The following is a 24,601-nucleotide window of genomic DNA, read 5'->3' on the forward strand; positions in this document are numbered from 1 at the left end:
AAAATAATAATAATAATCTAGCGAAACGGTTTTCTAATAGATGGTCAATTATTATAAAGTGATGATTAAAAGCAAAAATCAAATGAAATTAGATTGTGTGCAAATGAATCTTTCTTTGATAGTTAAAAAGGTCTTTCACTGACTCAAAATTATCATTGTTGTATAAGTATGCAGAAATGCTCATTAGTGGAAGCATTAGGTAATGCAGTGATAGGTAATAGAACATTCAAAAGTTAAAATGAAGGCTTATGTTGAATGCTGTTTAATTCACACCCCCATTTCTCAAAGAATGTAAAAGTCATCTGCAATTTACTGTTTTGAATCTCAAATAAAATTTCTATAGGCCTGAAATATAATTTTTTTTGTTTTTGTTCGAGCCTCACAGCTTGTAGGATCTTAGTTCCCCAACCAGGGATTGAACCCCGGGCCCTGAGAGAGTGGAGTCCTAACCACTGAACCACCAGGGAATTCCCCTGAAATATAATTTTAAAGTGTACTTTTATTGTGAAAAAAGAGTTGTCACATTTATCATTATTCACACTGAGATTTATATGTTTCAATGAGCTAAATAATATTTTAGGACTTTTGTAATCAAAAGACTTGGTTCCTCCAAATCAGCTGATTAGATTAGTTCTTTGTTACTCAACTCTTTGTTGATCCATGCCATGGTGAAGATTCCTGAAACACTCATGGGCAAGTCTATGAGGCAAAATAATAGCAACATGAAGTTCCAGACTATTTGATGGAAAGATATCAGTGCTCTGCCACTCAGATCTCTTTGAATTTACCTTTCAGTTGTTGCTGAAAACCAATTACTATAAGTTAAGGGTGGGTTGTGGACCTTGGTCAGGTTTTCATGTGAAGGGCTTCTATTTTCTACTCCAACAGCCTGAGGCACAAATAGGCACCTACAGATTCATTTGGGCATCAATGGAATGGCAGAAAGCTCAATATTCATGCTGAAGCTCCATTAGCTACACAAATCTGACATCCTGTCAACACATTGACCCAAATTTGTATATGCAAAGGTTTGCCTTGGCAACCTCAGCAGCTATCTAAGGGGATCTCCTCTGAAAGGAAGCCTACCCTTTGGGGGAGGAGATGCTTCCTTAAAGCCTAGTTTTTATCAGTTTCCCACTTAAAGGGACACTCTGCATTTCATCAAGAAGTAAAAATGTGAATGAACGGTAACTCATAAGTTTCCATAAATTATAAAAATTTACATGGTTTTTACTGCAACTTGTGCTGGCTGTGAAGAAAACAACAGCTTAAGACAAAATTAAAATAATCATTCAGCAATTAATAACTGAGTAACAACTATGGCAGTCCCCAAACTAAGCACTGTGGCTCTAGGAAAAAGCACATGGTAGGTACCCAAGAAGACAGGTTCCTGTGAATAAACATATATACCTAGCTGGTGAGATTACATGAATGTATGCATACAAAATGAAACTATCGTGAAAAGTCTATGTGTGACAAGTTCCAAGTGAGTGGTATAGAAAGTAAGTGCTAGACATGTTTATAAAAGAAAGAACTCTCTGTAGATTGCGGGAACAGGTGAGCAAGTCTACATGTTCTAAAATGAGTCTTGGATTAAACTGAACATTAAACTGGCCAGTGCACTGTATTAACTATGAATGCTTTATGAAAAGTAAAACTTTTGAGCTGGACAATAGCAATACCTCCTTACTAAGTCAAGATAAAATATCTTTCTATTTAATGGTAATAGGTCTATGTTAAATTATATTCAGTTCCTGGTCCCGTACGATTGCCAAGTCATTTCCCGCTATTCTTCAGATCTTCTGTTATAGAGCTCATTGTTCTGCATTTTCCACTCTAATTGTGAGCAGTTACTCCACCATCTTACCTTGACACAAAGGTACCAGGGGAGTAAATTTTTTGCATTCCACAAGTGGAGAATTCCTGTACATCCATCACCTTGAAGAGAAGGTGATGTTCCTAATCCACTTCTTATTCAACCCCTGTCAGTATCCCACAACTTCAAACTTGTGAAGTCTGTGCCATTTTGATTGCCACCCTTTCTTTCCCCTGTTGTCACTGCCACTGACCACCCTCCAGCACTTTGTTCCAAGTATCTATCTCTCCATCCCATCCCCTGCCATTCCTTTTTTTTTTATATATATAAATTTATTTATTTTATTTATTTATTTTTGGCTGCATTGGGTCTTCGTTGCTGCGCACAGGTTTTCTCTCATTGCGGTGCGCTGGGGTTACTCTTCTTTGTGATGCTCGGTCTTCTCATTGCGGTGGCTTCTCTTGTTGTGGAGCACCGGCTATAGGTGTGCAGGCTTCAGTAGTTGTGGCACACGGGCTTAGTTGCTCTGCAGCATGTGGGATCTTCCCGGACCAGGTTTTGAACCCGTGTCCCCTGCATTGGCAGGTGGATTCTTAACCACTGCGCCACCAGGGAAGCCCCCTGCCATTCCTTAGTGGCTCAGGGAGCATAATGATCTCTTCAACCTCAGTGACTTTTATTGTTACTCCTTTTTTTAAAAATTCATGCAATGAGTCCTAGTGGTCAGGATGTGTATAATCTTTATCTTATCAAGAAAATACAACTCGAAGGCATTTGCCATCACCCATTGTAGGACTAAATATCCAAGAGGAGAGGGGAGATAAGTGAGTGTAACAATGATAAGTACGATCACCAAGTACATCTCTTTTGATGTATGAAATAAATACATACTGTACAACATTCCTGAAAAAAAGACTATGCAGTCTTTGTGAAAGTTAACAGTGAAAATTTTGTTATTGTCATATTCTTCTAAGGTAAATGCTTGGGGACTGTCCCCCTACAAATTTAGAACTTCTGTGTAAATTTTTATTATTAACAACTAAATGACAATTAAAATGAAATTAGTGAATATTAAAATAGAATTATTAATTGCTGCTACTAATACAGTGGTTTTATTAGTGACTACTAAAATAGAATTTCTTTTCTGTATGTCTAAAGCCATAAACTGAGGTCTCTGGCTACATTTAAGCTGCAGCACATTGCACAGCAGGAGCAGGAGGGGGGAAAGAGATGGAAGTTGGACTCAGAACATTTAAGTTTAATTCCCAGGACTGCCAGACTGCCACTTAATGGCACAGTGATCTTTGACAAATCACTTCATTTCTCAGTTTTCCCATCTGTAAAGTAGGGATAATGATTATATCAGCTCAGGATCATTGAATGTTATCAAAGGAGGAAATATGTGAAAATAGTTAATACATTTTAGAAGCACATAGCAAGTGCTAATTGTTGTTACTTCACAATATTTCACTGAATAAAATTTAACAAAGTGGCTAAGACTGTGGTCTCCAGACCAGACTGCCTGGATTTAAATCCCACCTCCCCCAGTACTAGATATGAAAGTCCTTTAACTTTTTCTAGCCTGAATCCTCCTCTATAAAGAGGGACAGTACCTATTTAATAGTGTGTTGTGAGGCTTAAATGAGCTAAGTCATGCAAAGCACTTATAATACGCTCTGGAAAATCATGAAATACTAATAAATGTTCGTTCATTTCATTTATTCAACAAATGTTTATTGAGTGCCTACTCTATGCCAGACTTATTCTAGGACTGGGAATATAGTACAGAATACAAGACCAAAAAAGTCCTCACTCTCATGTGGCATATAACTTAGTTGGGGTAGAGAAGATTTTATTATGATTGCAAATAATAATATATATGAGAAATATATTTGGAGGTGATACATGCTATGAAGAAAATAAAACAGGACAATATGTTACAGAATGACACAGGACCTCTACTTTTACTAACCAGAAGTTGAGTTATTACTACACTACTATTACTACCACAACTCTGCCTTCCAAATCTACACTGTTGAGGCACTTCCTTGTCATGCGTGTGCTCCACTTTGGCTGAGAGATGAAAATGCTTTTAAAGCATTTTCCCTCCCAGTGACACATAAGAACAATAGTATCACCGAACAACATTGGAAATCCAAGCATCATGTGATGAAGTCACACCTTATAGACATAGAAATGGACAGAGAACTTGACTTTAACCTATCTAGGATTTTGAAAGTCAATCTTTTATGCATAGGATTCCAATATTTTTCAAATCAACACATGTTTATTAAGCATTTACTACATGAAAGTCTCTACAGGAGACATAAAGTGATGTAAGAAAATGATTTCTGTTGTCAAGAAATTAATAATCCAGTTAGAGGAGAAAAGATAGTAATATATTTAAAGTGAAATAACCTAAAAGATTTAAATGACATTTCAAAATAACAACAAAAATCACTAATTACCAAATAAATTATTTGAATATGTTAGTTCAAAAGGAAATTCAAAAGAAAGAATGACATATTTAACTTGGGTAGGCAGGAAAATTGACATTTGAAAAACTGGGAAGAAGAGAGTATTTCAAGTGGAGAGAATAATTTAACCAAATACCTGTTGATAGTTGAGGGTAAAGGCATTCCTAGAAGAGTGAGTAAAATGATTTGCTTTTAGAAGAATTGAGAGGGGGTAGAAATATGGCTATGAGACAGATAGCTTCAGAATCTAAAGAAAAAGAATATAAATGCAGTTAAAAAAGAAACTGTATGCAGTAAACAGCTGCACCTAGAGAATATTTATTCTATCTATCTATGGTGAAAATTTTAAAAGGAAGTGAAAAGAAAAAGCAAGTAAAGAGGAAGGAAAGGAAAGGAAAAATATATTAGGAAATTACTGTACATCATAAGGTAGAAGAATGTGAGGAGATTGGTTTAAGATGGCGGAGTAGAAGGACATGCTCTCACTCCCTCTTTCGAGAACACCAGAATCACAACTAACTGCTGAACAATCATCTACAGGAAGACACTGGAACTCACCAAAAAATATACCCCACATCCAAAGACAAAGGAGAAGCCACAATGAGACGGTAAGAGGGGTGTAATCACAATAAAATCAAATCCCATAACTGCTGGGTGGGTGACTCACAAACTGGAGAACACTTATACCATAGAAGTCCACCCACTGGAGTGAAGGTTCTGAGCCCCACGTCAGGCTTCCCAACCTGGGGGTCTGGCAATGGGAGGAGGAATTCCTAGAGAATTAGACTTTGAAGGCTAGCAGGATTTGATTGCAGGACTTTGACAGGACTGGGGAAAACAGACTCCACTCTTGGAGGTCACACACAAAGTAGTGTGCGCATCAGGACTCAGGGGGAAGGAGTAGTGACCCCATGGGAGACTGAACCAGACCTACCTGCTAGTGTTGGAGGGTCTCCTGCAGAGGCGGGGAGTGGCTGTGGCTCACCACGGGGACAAAGACACTGGCAGCAGAAGTTCTGGGAAGTACTCCTTGGTGTGAGCTCTCCCAGAGTCCACTGTTAGCCCCACCAAAGAGCTGGGTAGGCTCCAGTGTTGGGTCGCCTCAGGCCAAACAACCAACAGGGAAGGAACCCAGCCCCACTCATCAGCAGACAAGCGGATTAAAGTTTTACTGAGCTCTGCCCACCAGAGCAACACCCAGCTCTGCCCACCACCAGTCCCTCCATCAGGAAGCTTGCACAACCCTCTTAGATAGCCTCATCCACCAGAGGGCAGACAGCAGAAGCAAGAAGAACTAAAATTCTGCAGCCTGTGGAAGGAAAACCACATTCACAGAAAGAGAGACAAAATGAAAAGGCAGAGTACTTTGTACCAGATGAAGGAACAAGATAAAACCCCAGAAAAACAACTAAATGAAGTGGAGATAGGCAAACTTCCAGAAAAAGAATTCAGAATAATGATAGTGAAGATGATCCAGGACCTCAGAAAAAGAATGGAGGCAAAGATCGAGAACATGCAAGAAATGTTTAACAAAGACCTAGAAGAATTAAAGAACAAACACCTAGAACAATTAAAGAACAAACAAACAGAGATGACAATACATAACCAAAATGGAAAATACACTAGAGGGAATCAATAGCAGAATAACTGAGACAGAAGAACGGATAAGTGACCTGGAAGACAGAATGGTGGAATTCACTGCCACAGAACAGAATAAAGAAAAAAGAATGAAAACACATGAAGACAGCATAAGAGACCTCTGGGACAACATTTAAATGCAACAACATTCACATTATAGGGGTCCCAGAAGGAGAAGAGAGACAGAAAGGACCTGAGAAAATATTTGAAGAGATTATAGTCAAAAACTTCCCTAACATGGGAAAGGAAATAGCCACCCAAGTCCAGGAAGCACAGAGAGTCCCAGGCAGGATAAACCCAAGGAGAAACATGCCAAGACACATAGTAATCAAACAGACAAAAATTAAAGACAAAGAAAAATTATTGAAAACAACAAGGGAAAAACGACAAATAACATAGAGGGAAACTCTGTACAGCTGATTTATCAGCAGAAACTTTAAGCCAGAAGGGAGTGGCATGACATATTTAAAGTGATGAAAGGGAAGAACCTACAAGCAAGATTACCCTACCTGGCAAGGATCTCATTCAGATTCAACGGAGAAATCAAAAGCTTTACAGACAAGCAAAAGGTAAGAGAATTCAGCACCACCAAACCAGCTCTACAACAAATGCTAAAGGAACTTCTCTAAGTGGGAAACACAAGAGAAGAAAAGGACCTACAAAAACAAACCCAAAACAATTAAGAAAATGGTCATAGGAACATACCTATTGATAATTACCTTAAACATGAATGGATTAAATGCTCCAACCAAAAGACACAGGCTCGCTGAATGGATACAAAAACAATGCCCATATATAAGCTATCTACGAGAGATCCACTGCAGACCTAGGGACACAAACAGACTGAAAGTGAGGGGATGGAAAAAGATATTCCATGCAAATGGAAATCGAAAGAAAGCTGGAGTAGCAATACTCATATCAGATAAAATAGACTTTAAAATAAAGAATGTTACAAGAGACACGGAAGAACACTACGTAATGATCAAGGGATCAATCCAAGAAGATGATATAACAATTATAAATATATATGCACCCAACATAGGAGCACCTGAATACACAAGGAAACTGCTAACAGCTATAAAGGAGGAAATCGACAGTAACACATCAACAGTGGGGGAATTTAACACCTCACTTACACCGGTGGACAGATCATCCAAACAAAAACTTAATAAGGAAACACAAGCTTTAAATGATACAATAGACCAGATAGATTTAATTGATATTTATTAAATAAATATGGACATTCCATTCAAAAACAGCAGATTACACTTTCTTCTCAAATGCACATGGAACATTTCCAGAATAGATTACATCTTGGGTCATAAATCAAGCCTCAGTAAATTTAAGAAAATTGAAGTCACATCAAGCATCTTTTCTGACCACAACGCTATGAGATTAGAAATCAATTACAGGGAAAAAAATTTATAAAACACAAACACATGGACGCTGAACAGTACGTTACTAAATAACCAAGAGATCACTGAAGAAATCAAAGAGGAAATCAAAAAATACCTAGACAAAAATTACAATCAAAACACAATGATCCAGGGGCTTCCCTGGTGGCGCAGTGGTTGAGAATCTGCCTGCCAATGCAGGGGACACGGGTTCGAGCCCTGGTCTGGGAAGATCCCACATGCCGCGGAGCAGCTGGGCCCGTGAGCCACAACTACTGAGCCCGCGCGTCTGGAGCCTGTGCTCCGCAACAAGAGAGGCCGCGATAGTGAGAGGCCCGCGCACCGTGATGAAGAGTGGCCCCCACTTGCCACAACTAGAGAAAGCCCTCGCACAGAAACGAAGACCCAACACAGCCAGAAATATAAAAATAAATAAATAAATAAAAAAAAATTAAAAAAAAAAAAAAAAAAAAATATATTAAAAAAAAAAAAAAAAAAAAAACACAATGATCCAAAACCTATGGGATGCAGCAAAAGAAGTTCTAAGAGCGATGTTTATAGCAAAGAAGCCTACCTCAAGAAAAAAGAAAAATATCAAATAAACAATCTAACCTTACACCTAAAGGAACGAGAGAAAGGAGAACAAACAAAACCCAAAGTTAGTAGATGGAAAGAAATCATAAAGATCAGAACAGAAATAAATGAAATAGAAACAAAGAAAACAATAGCAAAGATGAATAAAACTAAAAGCTGGTCTTTGAGAAGATAAACAAAATTGGTAAACCATTAGCCAGACTCATCGAAAAAAAGAGGGAGAGGACTCAAATCAATAAAATTAGAAATGAAAAAGGAGAAGATACAATGGACACTGCAGAAATACAAAGCATCATAAAAGACTAGTACAAGCAACTCTATGCCAGTAAAATGGACAACCTGGAAGAAATGGACAAATTCTTCAAAAGGTTTAACCTTCCAAGACTGAATGAGGAAGAAATAGAAAATATGAACAGACCAATCACAAGTAATGAAATTGAAACTGTGATTAAAAATCTTCCAACAAACAAAAGTCCAGGACCAGATGGCTTCACAGGTGAATTCTATCAAACATTTAGAGAAGAGCTAACACCCATCCTTCTCAAACTCCTCCAAAAATTGCAGAGGAAGGAACAGTCCCAAACTCATTCCATGAGGCCACGATCACCCTGATACCAAAACCAGACAAAGATACTACAAAAAAGAAAATTACAGACCAATATCACTGATGAATATAGATGCAAAAATCCTCAACAAAATACTAGCAAACAGTATCCAACAACACATTAAAAGGATCATACACCATGATCAAGTGGGACTTATCCCAGGGATGAAAGACTTCTTCAATATATGTAAATCAATCAGTGTGATACACCATATTAACAAATTGAAGAGTAAAAACTATATGATCATCTCAGTAGATACAGAAAAACCTTCTGACAAAATTTAACACTGATTTATGATAAAAACTCTTCAGATAGAGGGAACCTATCTCAACATCATAAAGGCCATATACGACAAACCCATGGCAAATATCATTCTCAAAGGTGAAAAACTGAAAGCATTTCCTCTAAGATCAGGAACAAGACAAGGGTGTCCACTCTCGCCACTATTATTCAACATAGTTTTGGAAGTCCTAGCCATGGTAATCAGAGAAGAAAAAGAAATAAAAGGAATCCAAATTGGAAAAGAAGAAGTAAAACTGTCACTGTTTGCAGATGACATGATACTATACATAGAGAATCCTAAAGATGCCACCAGAAAACTACTAGAGCTAATCAATTAATTTAGTAAACTTGCAGGATACAATATTAATGTACAAAAATCCCTTGCATTCCTATACACTGATGATGAAAAATCTGAAACAGAAATTAAGGAAACACTCCCATTTACCATTGCAACAAAAAGAATAAAATACCTAGGAATAAACCTACCTAGGGAGACAAAAACCTGTATGCAGAAAACTATAAGACACTGATGAAAGAAATTAAAGACAATACAAACAGATGGAGAGATATACCATGTTCTTGGATTGGAAGAATCAATATAGTGAAAATGACTATACTACCCAAAGCAATCTACAGATTCAATGCAATCCCTCTCAAATTACCAATGGCATTTTTTACAGAACTAGAAAAAAAAATCTTAAAATTTGTATGGAGACACAAAAGACCCAGAATAGCCAAAGCAGTTTAGAGGGAAAAAAACGGACCTGGAGGAATCAGACTCCCTGACTTCAGACTATACTACAGAGCTACAGTGATCAAGACAATATGGTACTGGCACAAAAACAGAAATATATATCAATGGAACAGGATAGAAAGCCCAGAGTTAAACCCACACACCTGTGGTCAACTAATCTATGACAAAGGAGACAAGGATATACAATGGAGAAAAGACAGTCTCTTCAATAAGTGGTGCTGGGAAAACTGGACAGCTAGCTACATGTAAAAGAATGAAATTAGAACACTCCCTAACACCATACACAAAAATAAACTCAAAATGGATTAGAGACCTAAATGTAAGAGTGGACACTATAAAACTCTTAGAGGAAAACATAGGAAGAACACTCTTTGACATAAATCACAGCAAGATCTTTCTTGATCCACCTCCTAGAGTAATGGAAATAAAAACAAAAATAAACAAATGGGACCTAATGAAACTTAAAAGCTTTCTCACAGCAAAGGAAACTACAAACAAGACAAAGAGACAACCCTCCTAATGGGAGAAAATATTTGTAAACGAATCAACGGACAAAGGATTAATCTCCAAAATATATAAACAGCTCATGCAGCTCAATATTAAAAAAACAAACAACCCAATCCAAAAATGGGCAGAAGACCTAAATAGACATTTCTACAAAGACATACAGATGGCCAAGAAGCACATGAAAAGCTGCTCAACATCACTAATTATTAGAGAAATGCAAATCAAAACTACAATGAGGTATCACCTCATACCAGTTAGAATGGGCATCATCATAAAATCTACAAACAACAAACGTTGGAGAGGGTGTGGAGAAAAGGGAACCCTCTCGCACTGTTGGTGGGAATGTAAATTGATACAGCCACTATGGAGAACAGTATGGAGGTTCCTTAAAAAACTAAAAATAGAATTACCATATGACCCAGCAATCCCACTACTGGACATATACCCAGAGAAAACATAATTCAAAAAGACACATGCACCCCAATGTTCACTGCAGCACTATTTACAATAGCCAGGTCATGGAAGCAACCTAAATGCCCATTGACAGACAAATGGATAAAGAAGATGTGGTACATATATACAATGGAATATTACTCAGCCATAAAAAGGAATGAAATTGGGTCATTTGTAGAGATGTGGATGGATCTAGAGACTGTCATACAGAGTGAAGTAAGTCAGAAAGAGAAAAACAAATATCGTATATTAACACATATATGTGGAACCTAGAAAAATGGTACAGATGAACCGGTTTGCAGGGCAGAAATAGTGACACAGATGTAGAGAACAAACATATGGACACCAAGGGCGGAAAGTGGTTGGGAGGTGTGGATGGTGGTGTGATGAATTGGGAGATTGGGATTGACATGTATACACTAATATGTATAAAACAGATGACTAATAAGAACCTGCTGTATAAAAAAATTAATGAAATAAAATTAAAAAAAAAAAAGGTAGAAGACTGTGTTGCCATGAAATGACCATTATACAGACTTTGCAGAAACCTTGGGTAATGTTTGTGATGTATCTATGGTTCTGGACTACCAATTAGAGCTAGGTCTGTATGCATGTTAGTGAAGACACTATTTACAAAGTCTACTAACAAAGAGTTAAGGGAAGCTGACAAGGGACGGTGAGGTACCACTGGGCTAGCAACAATGAAAAGCCAAAACCACTCTAGACTTGAAGGGGCAAGGGGAGCGAGTGATTACGGGAACCTGGAAAGAGCTCTAGTGTAGGAGGGGCTCACCAACAGAAGCTGTGGCCTTAGGTAGAGTAGCGCAGCTCCTGCCTACGAACAGGCAGCAGGGAGGGGGCCAGGGAGGGGGCCAGGAGAGTAAATATCCTGACTTCTTCCTGCTCTGGCCCTCTGATCTCCTGCTGGTGCCTCCTACTGACTGTCCCCAAAGAGAAGCCACCCCACAAGGAAGCCTGAGCAATTCAGTCCTCAGAGGTCAGCCTCTATCTCCCTCCCAGGCATGGAATGAATAACTGGAGAAAAGTGAAGTGAATATCGAAGGGCAAATGTGTGTGTGTGTGTGTGTGTGTGTGTGTGTGTGTGTGTGTATACGTGTTTATACTGTTTTGTGGGTGGAGTTAGGGTGTGGATAATGCAAAGGTAAGAAAATCAATTAGCAAGAGACTGCAGCAAGGCCAGATTATGACATTCGTGGGCCCCAGGCACTTTTATCTTTGTGGGACTATTCATCTATTAAAAAAAAGGTTTAAAATTCTACTTTACAGTTGCATCAACATAAAGACAAATGCAATCTAGGTTGGATTATATCAAGTTTTTTTTCTGATTTTAAAAGAAATTGAAACATTTTCAGGGGCCCCTAAGTATCATGGTGCTAGGCACATGCCCACTTTTGCCTAATGGAGAAGGGGGTCCTGGACTGCACAAGACCGGATGTGAAATGGTAAGATCTCAACCAAATAGTGGAATTAAATGGTATATGTGTATCATGTGGGGTTCTGATAGAAAACAGAAATTCTGACACTCAAGATAATTCATGGAGAGTTTATTCACAAAGGAACTATTTGGAATCTGCAGGTGGGGTGGGGGTGGGATAGGGGCACCTACCAAGTTCGTGCAGTAACCTAGGGCTAGGGACAACACAGACCCCTGCCATGCACAGGCCTGAGGGGAGCAGGAGAGGGGCTATTACCAGAGGCTGGAAAAAGCGTTGTGAGGAGAAGGCGTCTGTAGGAGGAACAGTGGCTTTGACTTGAGGGACACAGTCAGCCTGGGGTAAACTTGCAGGGAGGAATCCAGGATTATAAATACCCTGTCGTCCTCCCCCCTCCATTGCCTGAGCCCCACGGGAGGTCGAGGGCACGAGACCACTGATGCTGTGCACGCATGTTCATTTCTCAGGAAGAGAGCTGTTGGAAGGGCGGAACTGCAGGACCAGTTGGAAGCTACGTGACGCATGTAGCCTTTCGAGCATGGGCTTGGACTAGACTCAGCAGTGGCGCTCGGCATGGAATCACCTGGAGGGCTTGTTAACCATGACTGCTAGTCTCTCCCCCTAGAGCTTCTCATTCAGTGGGTCTGGGGTGGAGTCCCAGAATTTGCATTCCTAACAAGCTCCCAGGTGTTGCTGATACTGTTGATCTGAGGAGCACACTTTTTTTTTTTTTTTTTTTTTTATTTATTTATTTTTGGCTGTGTTGGGTCTTCGTTTCTGTGCGAGGGCTTTCTCTAGTTGCGGCAAGTGGGGACCACTCTTCATCGCGGTGCGCGAGCCTCTCACTATCGCGGCCTCTCTTGTTGCGGAGCACAGGCTCCAGACGCGCAGGCTCAGTAATTGTGGCTCACGGGCCCAGTTGCTCCGCGGCATGTGGGATCCTCCCAGACCAGGGCTCGAACCCGTGTCCCCTGCATTGGCAGGCGGATTCTCAACCACTGCGCCACCAGGGAAGCCCAGGAGCACACTTTGAGAGTCACTGTCTAGAGTGTTCTCCATGGACCTTTCTGCCCTAAATATTATGATTTGATCACTGTATCTGCAAACATCTAGAACAGGGCTCAGTAACATACAGTTGACTCTTGAACAACACAGTGTGAATTGCACAGTGGGTCTACTTATACATGGATTTTTAAAATAAATACTACACTACTACACGATCCGCAACTGGTTGAATCCCAGGGTGCAGAACCGTGGATAGGGGGGAACCACATATTTGAAGCGCCAACTATAAGAAATACTCAGATTTTCGACTGCAGAGGGTTGGTGCCCCTAAACCCCATGTTGTTCAAGGTTCAACTGTAGTTGGTACTGAATAAACCTCTGATGAATTAATAATTAACCTAAATAAAACCTTAACTAAAGCAAATTCTCCTTGACTCAATTTAATCATCTATAAAGCACTCAACCATCAATGACACACATTGAAGTGGTGGCCAAACGAGCACAACAAATCTGAGATTCTGGCAGATATCTTCTAAGTAGGGGCTCTGTTCTGGGCAACTTCAAATCTTCTCACATGTCACAGATGCCTATTTGCTTTGTTAACATGATGGTTCAAATGTTTTATTCAGTGTGAACAGCATAGTGAATGACTCCATCATTGGTATTTCCAATATATTATATATAATCATTCATCCATCAAATATTAAGTTACAGAGTTGAGGACCATTCACGATGCTAGCCTCTGGGGAAACAAAGATGAACTACTTCTGCCCTCAGAGCTCACAGTCTACCAGGGAAAACAGACACGTACACAGAAGAATTGGTGAATATTATCTTAGAAGGACACTGTGATAGAGATACACACAGCTATATACAAAATAGGTAAACAACAAGGACCTACTGTATGGCACAGGGAACTATAGTCAATATCCTGTAATAACCTATAATGGAAAAGAATCTGAAAAAGAATAGATATATAACTGAATCACTCTGCTGTACACCTGAAACATTGTAAATTAACTATACTTCAATTTAAAAAAAAAGAAGTACATCATGGTAAATATAGAAGTACGAATGGTCGGCTAGGAGCTGGAAGGAGGAGGAAGGCAACTCTGTCGAGGAGTTTCAGGGAAAGCTTCACAGGAGTGAGTTTTGGGGTGGGTGTTAAAGGATGCATAGAGGTTTTCCAGATTTGTAAACGGGAAAGGAGCATCCAGACTGAAAATCTCACTTGTGTAAACGCACAGTGTTTGAAAATGAGTGAGAATTGAGTGTAAATTATTGCATAGGAAATCCAGGAGGGTAGGCGGTGACCAACAAGGGATAAAGCTAGAGAGGTAGATTATGTAGGGAGCCAGGTTGTACATAGTCCCTGAATGACAGACTCAAAAGAGCCAACTCACTGATATTCTCCTCCAGGAAGCTTTCCATAACCCCGAAGGTGGGATGAAGCACCCCTGCCCCAGGCTCTTATAGCGCACTCCACATACTTTTATCATTGCAGTTACTTCATTAGATTGAAATGATCTGTTCATGTTTTCAACTTTCCTACTAGACCATAAGCTCATCAAGGGCAGAAATCCTTATTCACTTTTGCAGTAGCACATGGTCTGGCATACAGTAGCAATGAATAAATGTTTGCTGAACTGAGGGAACCTGAGGAGGTCTTTCTATTACAAGGTGGTAGTGAGGGGGTTCTCCAGCTGGTTCAACCGTCTAGGACAGGTGCTGGGCTTTTTTTCTCCCCCTCTCTTTCTTCTTCTCCATCATTCCACCAGGTATCTGGGGTCCCACTTGCCATCCTGAAGGCTCTGAGTATTCCAAGATTTTGAAAGAGGGGGTTTGTCCACAGGAGATAAATTGAGGGGAATAGCTGTTGTTCTCCCATTTCTTTGGGATTTTGATGTATCAAAAATTAGGAAGCAGGAAATCTAAGTGCTTCTCTAGTGGGGAGCTGAGGGGTAGGAAAATATTAAAGATCTGAGTAATATAGAGTTTGAGTGATAAATAGGATTTGAGAAGCTAAAGAAAAGGAAGAAAGGCATTCACAGTCCTGGATAATTGCAATCATCCATTTTCTCTGTTCTTCATCTTGGGTTATTAGGGGATGCTAGAAACATATGCATAATTGTGCTGATTCCTCATTGTAACTCCACATGTAGAATGATGCCGGACACATTTAAACACTGCTTTTAAATGTGAATTGGTTAGTTATAACAGCCCAGCTCATCTCTCTTCTACTCACCTATAAGGACAAGATACATTTAAGCTCTTTCCTAAGAAAGATAAGCTATCATATACATAAAATCAGGGACTATAAACAATAAGTGTAAAATTTATTTTTTCTTTAGAACTAGAATGTAACCACATCAACAGTGCACAAGAAGTGCTTTAAAAAGCCGAGCTCTCTGAATTTATTCCTTTATAAGTTGTTTAATACTTCTACTATGCTTGACTGTGTTTGTATGGGCTGTTCATTGCACAAGGGCATCTGGTTGAGGGGACAAGTGGGGCTCAAATCCAGCCCAGATTCTGTACAATAAGCCATGTGCCTATGAACTACATACATCCAGAAGAGTCAGCTTTTTTTGATACACACAGTAGTTTATATGGGCTAGCAGTGGCCCTCACTATATACTCTCCTTTTCTTCCTATGCCCTATTCTCTTTTGAAAAAATGGGCTGAAATCTCAATGATACTATCATTGCTGTCTTCATCTTCATCACATTTCTGGTACACTAGTTTCCCTAGAAAATAGTCTTAAGGTAAAAGTTTTGATCTAAGGCTTTACTGGTAGGTGTAATCCCAGGGCATTAAAAGAGAGGGAACAGGAGAAGCAAGGCAGAGAAGAAAGAAAAGCAGATAAAACATGGTACACAGTGAGTTGACCACAACATCATAAGAAAACCCAGCCACTCTATTAATAACAGAGGACATCTTCCAGGCAGCCTGCATGGAATTCCCTGCTATTCCCTCTCTCTCATGGGTTGAAGTTGACCCTAAGAGACCAATACACTCCTTGAGTATGTTACCAGCTCCAGTGGCCATCGGCCAGAGAAGCCAAATCCCCTACTCCAAGATGTGGTGATCCATCAGGGTCCAAAAGTGATGTGAGAAGCCAGAGCTTCTGTGGGTGCAGTAGGGTCAGGTCTAGGTGCTGAAGCTGCTCTGGCTCCTTCTGGACCACATGTGGGGGAGGCCAGGCCACAACTGAGGAAGTTTTACAAGCTCCAGCAATTTTACAAGATGAGGCAATGGCAACAACAATGGTGGTGGCCAGGTTCCACATTGAGCAAGCAGAGGAGGGTCCAGGAAACACACAGGTCAAGCAATTCAAAATACCTGGAGTCAGTGAGTATTGTTACAAAAAGAACTAAAACCTTATCCTTTCTCAATGCTTGTTAACATGAAAATAGAGAAAAATTAATGTTTTTTGATGACTCAATCCCATAAAAAAAGTTAATCAAGGTAGAGATTTTCATATGTTTACATGGACAAGATATCAATGATGATAAGGGGGCTTCCCTGGTGGCGCAGTGGTTGAGAATCCGCCTGCCAATGCAGAGGACACAGGTTTGATCCCTGGTCCGGGCATGTTGCGGAGCAGCTAAACCCGTGAGCCACACCTACTGAGCCTGTGCTCTAGAGCCCATGAGCCACAACTACTGAGCCCATGTGCCACAACTACTGAAGTCCAAGTGCTCTAGGGTCCGCGTGCTGCAACTACTGAGCCCACGTGCCGCAACTACTGAAGCCTGCGCACCTAGAGCCCGTGCTCTGTAACAAGAGAAGCCACCACTATGAGAATCCTGTGAACCACAACAAAGAGTAGCCCCCGCTCGCTGCAACCAGAGAAAAGCCCGTGCGCAGCAACGAAGACCCAACGCAGCCAGAAACAATAAATAAATAAAATAAAATAATAAAATAAATACATTTATTTAAAAAAATGATGATAAGGAAGTGGGCTCAGATATGCCACAGTAGTATGTATGTATACAATAAAATTAGCTTATTATGTTCATCCTTTGGGAAATGGAAGTAGCTTTGTTTTATGGAATGACAGTCATTGTATTGGGATTTACGTGTAGTTGAAATTTATCTGATAACTCAGAACTAGTTTATTTCTAACATATTATGTGAAGGATATTTGTCACACAATCTAACAACTCAAAAAACAACAATTGCCTCAACTCACACACACACAAAATGGTATCATGTAGAAGCGATGGATATGTTAATTAGCTTGACTGGTGGTCTTTTCACAGTGTATATGTGTATCAAAACATCAAGTTGTATTCCTTAAATATATACAATTTTTATATGTCGATGATATCTCAATAAAACTATTTGAACAATGTAAATTAAAATTTAAAATTATACAATGATCTTCAATAGACACTGGCTGTAAATGTATTTGAACATAGGTTAGAATAGGATAGGATAATTAGGATGATGATTTGTTTATGTGTTATGACCATGCCTTCCTTATACAAGATATAAATTTATTTATTTTTCCTGTAAAAGTCAAGGTGCAAAAACAATTCAAGGCCGGTGTGGCAATTCCTTGATCATCTGCAACTTAGACTATTCTCACTTTTCACTCTGCCAACTTTTGTGGGTTTTTTTTTTGTTTGTTTGTTTGTTTTGTTTTTTTATTATTAATTTATTTATTTATTTTTGGCTGTGTTGGGTCTTCGTTTCTGTGCAAGGGCTTTCTCTAGTTGCGGCAAGCGGGGGCCACTCTTCATCACGGTGCGCGGGCCTCTCACTATCGCGGCCTCTCTTGTTGCGGAGCACAGGCTCCAGACGCGCAGGCTCAGTAGTTGTGGCTCACGGGCTTAGTTGCTCCGCAGCATGTGGGATCTTCCCAGACTAGGGCTCGAACCCGTGTCCCCTACATTGGCAGGCAGATTCTCAACCACTGCACCACCAGGGAAGCCCACTTTTGTGGTTTTTGACTGCACAGTCCAAGAAGGCAACTCAGCTATCACAATGCCTTCTAAGCAATGGTTGGGGGAAGGAGAGAAGGGGCACCCTCTTCCTTTCTTATCACTTCTTAGAAGTTGCACAATCATTCTTTTCATAGACCATTGTCTAAAACCTAGTTATATAGCCACATGTAGTTTTATCCTGGATAGTCTTATATCCAGATAAAAATCTGGAGCTATTACCATAAAGGAATGAGATTTCACAGGACAACTAGCCTTTGTGCCACAGCATGGGTTTCTCAAAAATCCCAAGAGCAAACTAACAAAAAATTATAACTACCAAATCTGTATCGCATAAAACTCATTTTGCTCACTGATTAAGAAGGGAGAAACAGTGTTTTAAGTGTCTGCTTTATAACCAGCATTGTCTTGTATATAAACATGAATGACTAAACAAACATGAATAACTAAAGACAAAATCAAAGTAGCATATAATCCATTTTACATGGGTGTTACAATGGTAAGACCTGATGGAGTAGGAAACAGTGGCTTATGTGGACACCTGCTCTTCAACCTCAAGGAACCCTCCATTCCCCTAACTGCTAGAATGTTCTTATACCAGATCCTTGATGGCTGGGTCTTTCCCATCCTTCAAAAAAAAGGCTCAAATGTCACCTCCTAGGATTGAACCTACCACATTTAAAAAAGGATGCTTTCCAGGAACTCTCTAATTCCTTGAGGGCAGGAACCTTGTTTGTCTTATTCATAACTGTGTCCTGGAGGCCTAGAATAGTGCTTGGCACATGGCAAGAATTCATTAATATTTGTTGAATGAATAAGTATATGAATGAAGGAGTTCCCCTAGAGAAAATCCCATTGCAATGCAGATGAGTGTGATTTTCTCCTTGAATCCCCCAGGCTAAAAATACACACACACACACACAAACACACACACAGAGACACACACAAAGAAGCCAACAGTCCAGAACCACCTCATCTTCCCATTCTGGATCATTCCAATATGGCCCCATCCATGGTCATTTCCCAACTCAGACATAAGCACACAAAACTGCCCTCATATCCTCCAGCCCTCAAGCTACTGCCCTCTCTCTGTCCCTCACAACCAAGCTTCTCAAAATAGCCCAGAGTCAACATCTCTCCTTCCTTACTTCCCATTGACTCCTTGCCTATGGAGACTGTGTTCTGACTCAAGCCTTCTGCACCCACCAAACAATCACCACTAGGGTACCAGTGTTTCCAAATTGCCCTAATCTTACTAGACCTCCTGAATATTAGTCATTCTGTCTTCCCTTGACTTCCATGGCCACTCTCCCCTCATTCTTCTTTTCCTCTGACTTTTTCTTTTCAGCCTCCTTTGCTGACTCTCCCCTCTGTCCGCCCACTCATACTGCTGTTACCCAAGGTCTTGTCCTCAACCCTGTTCTGTTCTTATTCTACATGAAATAAGTAGAAATGGAATCTCATCCACTTCTATGTTTTAGCAACCACATGTATTGTGATAACTCCTAAATATCTCTAGTATGTGAGTTTCAGACATTATCTATCTGTCTATCCAGAAAGAGAGATATATTTAATTGTCTAGATCACATCTGCACCTGGATATCCTACAGCACTTCAAACTCAACATGTCCTAAATTAAACTCATTACCTAATATCCCTATCCCACCCCCAACCTGTGTTCTTTCTTCTTTATTTCTATTTTGACTAATTACCTCACCATCTAACCAGGTGCTGCCAAACCAGAAAACTTTAAGTCATCTTAATGTTCCTGTCCTGTGCTGGCTGTGCCCTTTACACTCTTATTCTTAAATGCCATTCTCTCACTCCACTGCCAGACCATCAGTCCCTTAAAGTAGGATCTGTCCTACTCACTTCTATATATCCAGGGATAGTAAAGTTACCAAAAGGGATGGGAGAGGAGGAAGATTATATCCTTTTGATAATCAGGGTTTTTTTCTTTTTTTTTCTTTTTTTGGCTGCACCGGGTCTTAGATGAAGCACGTGGATCTTCATTGTGGCACGTGGGATCTTTAGCTGTGGCATGTGGGATCTTTTTAGTTGCAGCATGAGGGATCTAGCTCCCTGACAAGGGAGCGAACCCAGGCCCCCTACCCCCTGCATTGGGAGCATGGAGTCTTGACCACTGGACGACCAGGGAAGTTCCTTGATAATCAGCTCTTAAAGATATCCATTCATTCAAAAAAAATTTATTGGGACTTCCCTGGTGGCGCAGTGGTTAAGAATCCACCTGCCAATGCAGGGGATACGGGTTCGAGCCCTGGTCCGGGAAGATCCCACATGCCACAGAGCAACTAAACCCGCGAGCCACAACTACTGAGCCTGCTTGCCACAACTACTGAAGCCCGCACGCTTAGAGCCTGTGCTCCGCAACAAGAGAAGCCACCGCAATGAGAAGCCCGCGCACCGCAACGAAGACCCAATGCAGCCAAAAATAAATAAATAAATTTTTAAAAATTGAAATCCATAGTTAACATAAACCTCTTTCAAAAAAAATTTATTTAGCACTTAATATATATGAGAAATACTCATGACTTACTTAAATTCTCACCTCTTTTGTAAATGAATATTCTTCATCTTAATGACTGCCTGCGGCAACCACATGTAATAGTCTGTAAAAATCTAACTCAGGGCCTTCCAACATAATTGCTACTAACAAACACTACTGTTACCATTTTACAGTGAGGCTAGGGACACAGCCAGCAATCAGAAACCATTCATGGAAACGTTCAGCAAAAATCCTGACTATACGACTTGCACATTGTATTGTTTAATTAGAAAGGAGATCTTGAAATATACCTGATCCTGCAAAGTAATTCTGTCCACAAAATGGGCAAGAGGAGAGATTTCCCATTTTGTTCACCAACCCGTAATTTGGTAGGCGGGGTTTGGGCTATTTTAATTAATTATTGCAAATTAAATATTTCAACAACTTGAAGTGAGCCCTTAAAAGAATGAAAAAATATACACAGCTCCCCTCTGCTAAGACTGCAGTTGATGATAGAATTCCTACTGTCTAATCTATAAAAATAAAACCCGAGTTTTCAGCTAATTTCGTTTTCTCAAACAGAAAAAAACAGTGCCACCCCAGTTAGATGCTTTAACATGCAAGTTGATTTCCACTCACAGCTGTGGCAATTAGAAAGTGTACTTAATGGAGTGTCATGTTAATTGTTTTCAGAGTTAACCAATTTCTCCATTTAATTGTCAATTGATTAACCTATTGAAATGTTAAGTGACTCAGTTTCCTTCCAGAGTAAACAGCAGCAGCATATGGTAGCTTCATCAGCCGAAGGCAGCACTCATTTGCTTGGATTCAATGTGCTGGTATTTTTCTACACCTCCCTGAGCTTTTAATTAGATGAGGCAATGTTACATGTATTTGTCTGCTGGAAAGGTTATCAGTGCCACGGCTGACCTGCAGAGGCAAGGTTGAGTCTAGCAGCTTTAACAGAAACAGTTTTCAGCTATGACTGTTGTACTTGATTGCATTGTGATGGTAATTAACTCAAGACTGCTTTCCTCAGCATGTGTGTGTGTGTGTGTGTGTGTGTGTGTGTGTTTTCCTGTAGCTCTAACTATGCAGAGATGTTTCCTGTCATATATATGCACTTATTAAGCACTCATTGGATTCTAATAGGCAGGCAAATAGTCAAGAGTTTCTTTAGGCTAATATCATACTACTCAGACTGTGATGCCATTAAATAAGTACGATGTTCATTGCCTGCAGCACATTTTACAGAGAAAAAGCCAGCTGCCTTTGGTAGAATTTTGCTCCTTTATTTTCATGGTGTCTCGTTCCAGCAGATCTTTACAACTATAAAGTAAAAATGATTTTACGGTTTTTCAATTTAAGCACGTATGAGGCCACATAGGGTTGAAGGAGAGACAGACTTGGATTTGGAAGCATATTTCCAATGTTCCCGTTAAAGATTACTGAGTTTAAGTGACCAAATTAGTAGAAGGTCCTGGTAGTGAGCCATTCATTCAGTCTTCTCATCTCTTGCACACAGTTTTCTGACGCTGGGAGCGCATTGCTTGCGTGTGTGTTTTTACTGTCCCGCACTATTGTTTAATTACAAGCAAGCCAATCCACAACTGAGCCAGCATTATCAACCTTGATAATGTTGGTAGCAGGCAACGGAGACAAAATGATTACAAACCTATGTTGTGTTCAATAGTTCTTTAGAGGATTTCTCTCTTAATAGTTCTGGTTCATTCATGTTTGATTCAGCACATTTGTTCTTTAAAAAAGGCATAGCTTAGAAGAGTTTCAGGGTGGGTTAATAACTCAACTGAAAATGGCTGCTCGCATTGTAAAAGCTTGTTCCTGCGGTTGCTTGGGGCTTTCTTCAGTTTTGCCGCTCTGCAGCTTCGGCCCAGTTGGTAAACAGCTTAAGTCCAGACATCTTTTCATTCTCTGAGCAGCGGATTGAAATAAAAATGCATATAAGTGGCGACTGACTGGCGCTGGCCTAACAATAGCCTGTAACATTATGCAAGGGTATTTACATAGGAATAAGGCCTTACTGAAGGAGATGGGGCAATTAATGGTGTGGGCCACACATATAAGGAAAGTTTGTCCAATCCTTTCCTCAATGAAGATCTTTTGTAAAGTGCTATGGAAACTCATGGAGGCCCCAAAGAGATTAAGGGGAGGACTTTTCTGGAATTTTAAAAAATATATTTGTATATATGTTCTGAAACTTTCCATTTACATCTGTATTTATGTAAATGGAAAGTTTTAAAAAGCCAAATTATATTAAACAAATGCACAGAAAAGAATATGAATTCTTTGTTTTGTTTTAATCATTTTGGGTAGTTTCTCCAACCCTGGAAAAGAAGGCAGTTACACATTTTTTTCATTTCTCCTCCCTTCCTTTTCTTCTTTTTTTTTTTTTTTGGCGGTATTTATTGAGCAGAAAATTGTTCTGAGATAGACAAGTTCCTTAGTTATCTTGTTTCTCTGCGTGTTTGAATTTGAAGCCATCATCTTTAAAATATTTGAAAAGTTTTGCCTTACTTCTTATTTCCAGTAATGTTTAAGCAAAGGGAGGAAAAATTGCCCAGTGGCCAGGCCTAAGCGGAAAATCCTCAAGACTTTCAGGAGTGTCAGGCAGCTTGGCAGGCACAATGAAAGTGAACAGCCACAAAAACTGGGAGGAACCCGAGAGAAAATGCAAGGGGTGTGTCATAGGAGGATGTGAAAACCTTAATTCAAACCTCACCCTTTTTTAGGATATGTCATGAGAATAAATATCTTGTCAGTCCAGATAAAAATTTAAAAGTCAAATGCTTAAATTATTTTCGTCCCAATACTGTCCCAATATATTGTCATTGATTTTTCTTTTTTTTTTTTTTTTTGGAAGTGGGAAGTCCTCCTCACCCCGACGCCTACCCCTAGCTCACCAATCCCAGCAGTAAAAGACAAATCTGGGGTAGCTCTGTCACGTGTTTTCATTCTTATCAGAGGCTCACCATCTGCTTCTGCCCTTGGCCAGATAGCATTACTGTTATTATTATTTTGGATCAGAATACTTTTTTTTTCTTTTTTCTTTCTCAGAATACTTTTAATAAAGTATTATCAGCATTCTAAAAGTAAGAGACAGAAAAAGAACCCAAGACCTCTTTGCAGGTTTTAGGACCAGTTAAAGCATTTACTATCTATTTTAAGCAAAGTACATTAGTTTCTTTTTTCCATTTTTCTCTTTTAATGTTTCATCTCATTCGAGGGACATTTTCTAAGAAAGCAGAACTTTGGCGGGGAGTGCTCAAGCTCTGTTCGCCCTTGCTAGTCAACCTGTTCCTACTTCCAAAGTTGCTTTTTTTAATCCCATTTTCTCATTTATAGCTGGCTCATGAAATTCATGCCCATATAGGATGAGTGAAACAAAATCTTAACATGATAACACGTAAGCTTTAGGTGCCTGCATGTGTGTGGCATACAGAGAAAGCGATTTCAGCTGCAGCCCTGTCAAGCAGGCAGAAATCAATGCCTCATTCAGGACTATTGATCAGTACTAAATTAATTAGACTCCAAGGCTTATGGCAGTTGATAAGACAACTTGTTAATTTAGTCAACGATAGTGTTTTCCCTAAAGCAGCAAATACCCTCTTCTTTAGAAAAGGCATTTCTAATACTTGCTGCCAGTTCTTTTTTTTTTTTTTTTTTAACTGTTTTCATCTTTCTTTTCTTTTTCTGGGAAGGGGTTCTATAGGGGTATGAGGGGGGGAGGGGGGGAGATCAATAGGCAAAGGGGTGCTGTAAAAATGTATATGCTGAGGAGGCAGTCTGGAATATTCAGTAACCCACTGCCACGTCTGTTCCTAACCTAATGTTGTAATTTCAGGATGAAAAGAGTGCCGCCAGATTATAACCGGAGACCTGGATTTCCTATGGGGCTTTGGCCATGTAAGGCCACTCCAGCCTCACGAGGATGTTCATTTGGAAGGGGGCTGCTTCCTAAACCTGCATTTAGAATTGACTGATACAGATCGCTTTTGCTTTTCCCTTAAACCTGCAACAGTGATGGTCATAGTCAATAACAAAGACTTGGGCCCTGTCGGGTATGCAAACTGTGAATGGAATGAAGGTATCCCAGAATGCCCTGAACATGGGGCAGTACTTCCTGCTGGCTTGGAAGGACAAAAGGAC

General features: G+C 39.9%; 2 long non-coding RNA genes across 2 annotated transcripts in view; both read right to left on the minus strand.

The window, feature by feature from the left end:
- LOC309655404 overlaps positions 1 to 24,601 on the minus strand; it is a 133,697-nt gene that overhangs the window by 22,451 nt on the left and 86,645 nt on the right. The window lies entirely within an intron of this gene.
- Positions 2,142 to 11,608, minus strand: LOC309655413. The gene is made up of 2 exons (XR_014260829.1): positions 7,844 to 11,608; positions 2,142 to 7,482 (listed from the first exon to the last, which is right to left on the minus strand). It is a non-coding gene; the product is annotated as an uncharacterized lncRNA (long non-coding RNA).

Source organism: Balaenoptera physalus (genome assembly GCF_965194825.1).
Source record: "Balaenoptera physalus genome assembly, chromosome: 2".
NCBI lineage: Eukaryota > Metazoa > Chordata > Mammalia > Artiodactyla > Balaenopteridae > Balaenoptera > Balaenoptera physalus.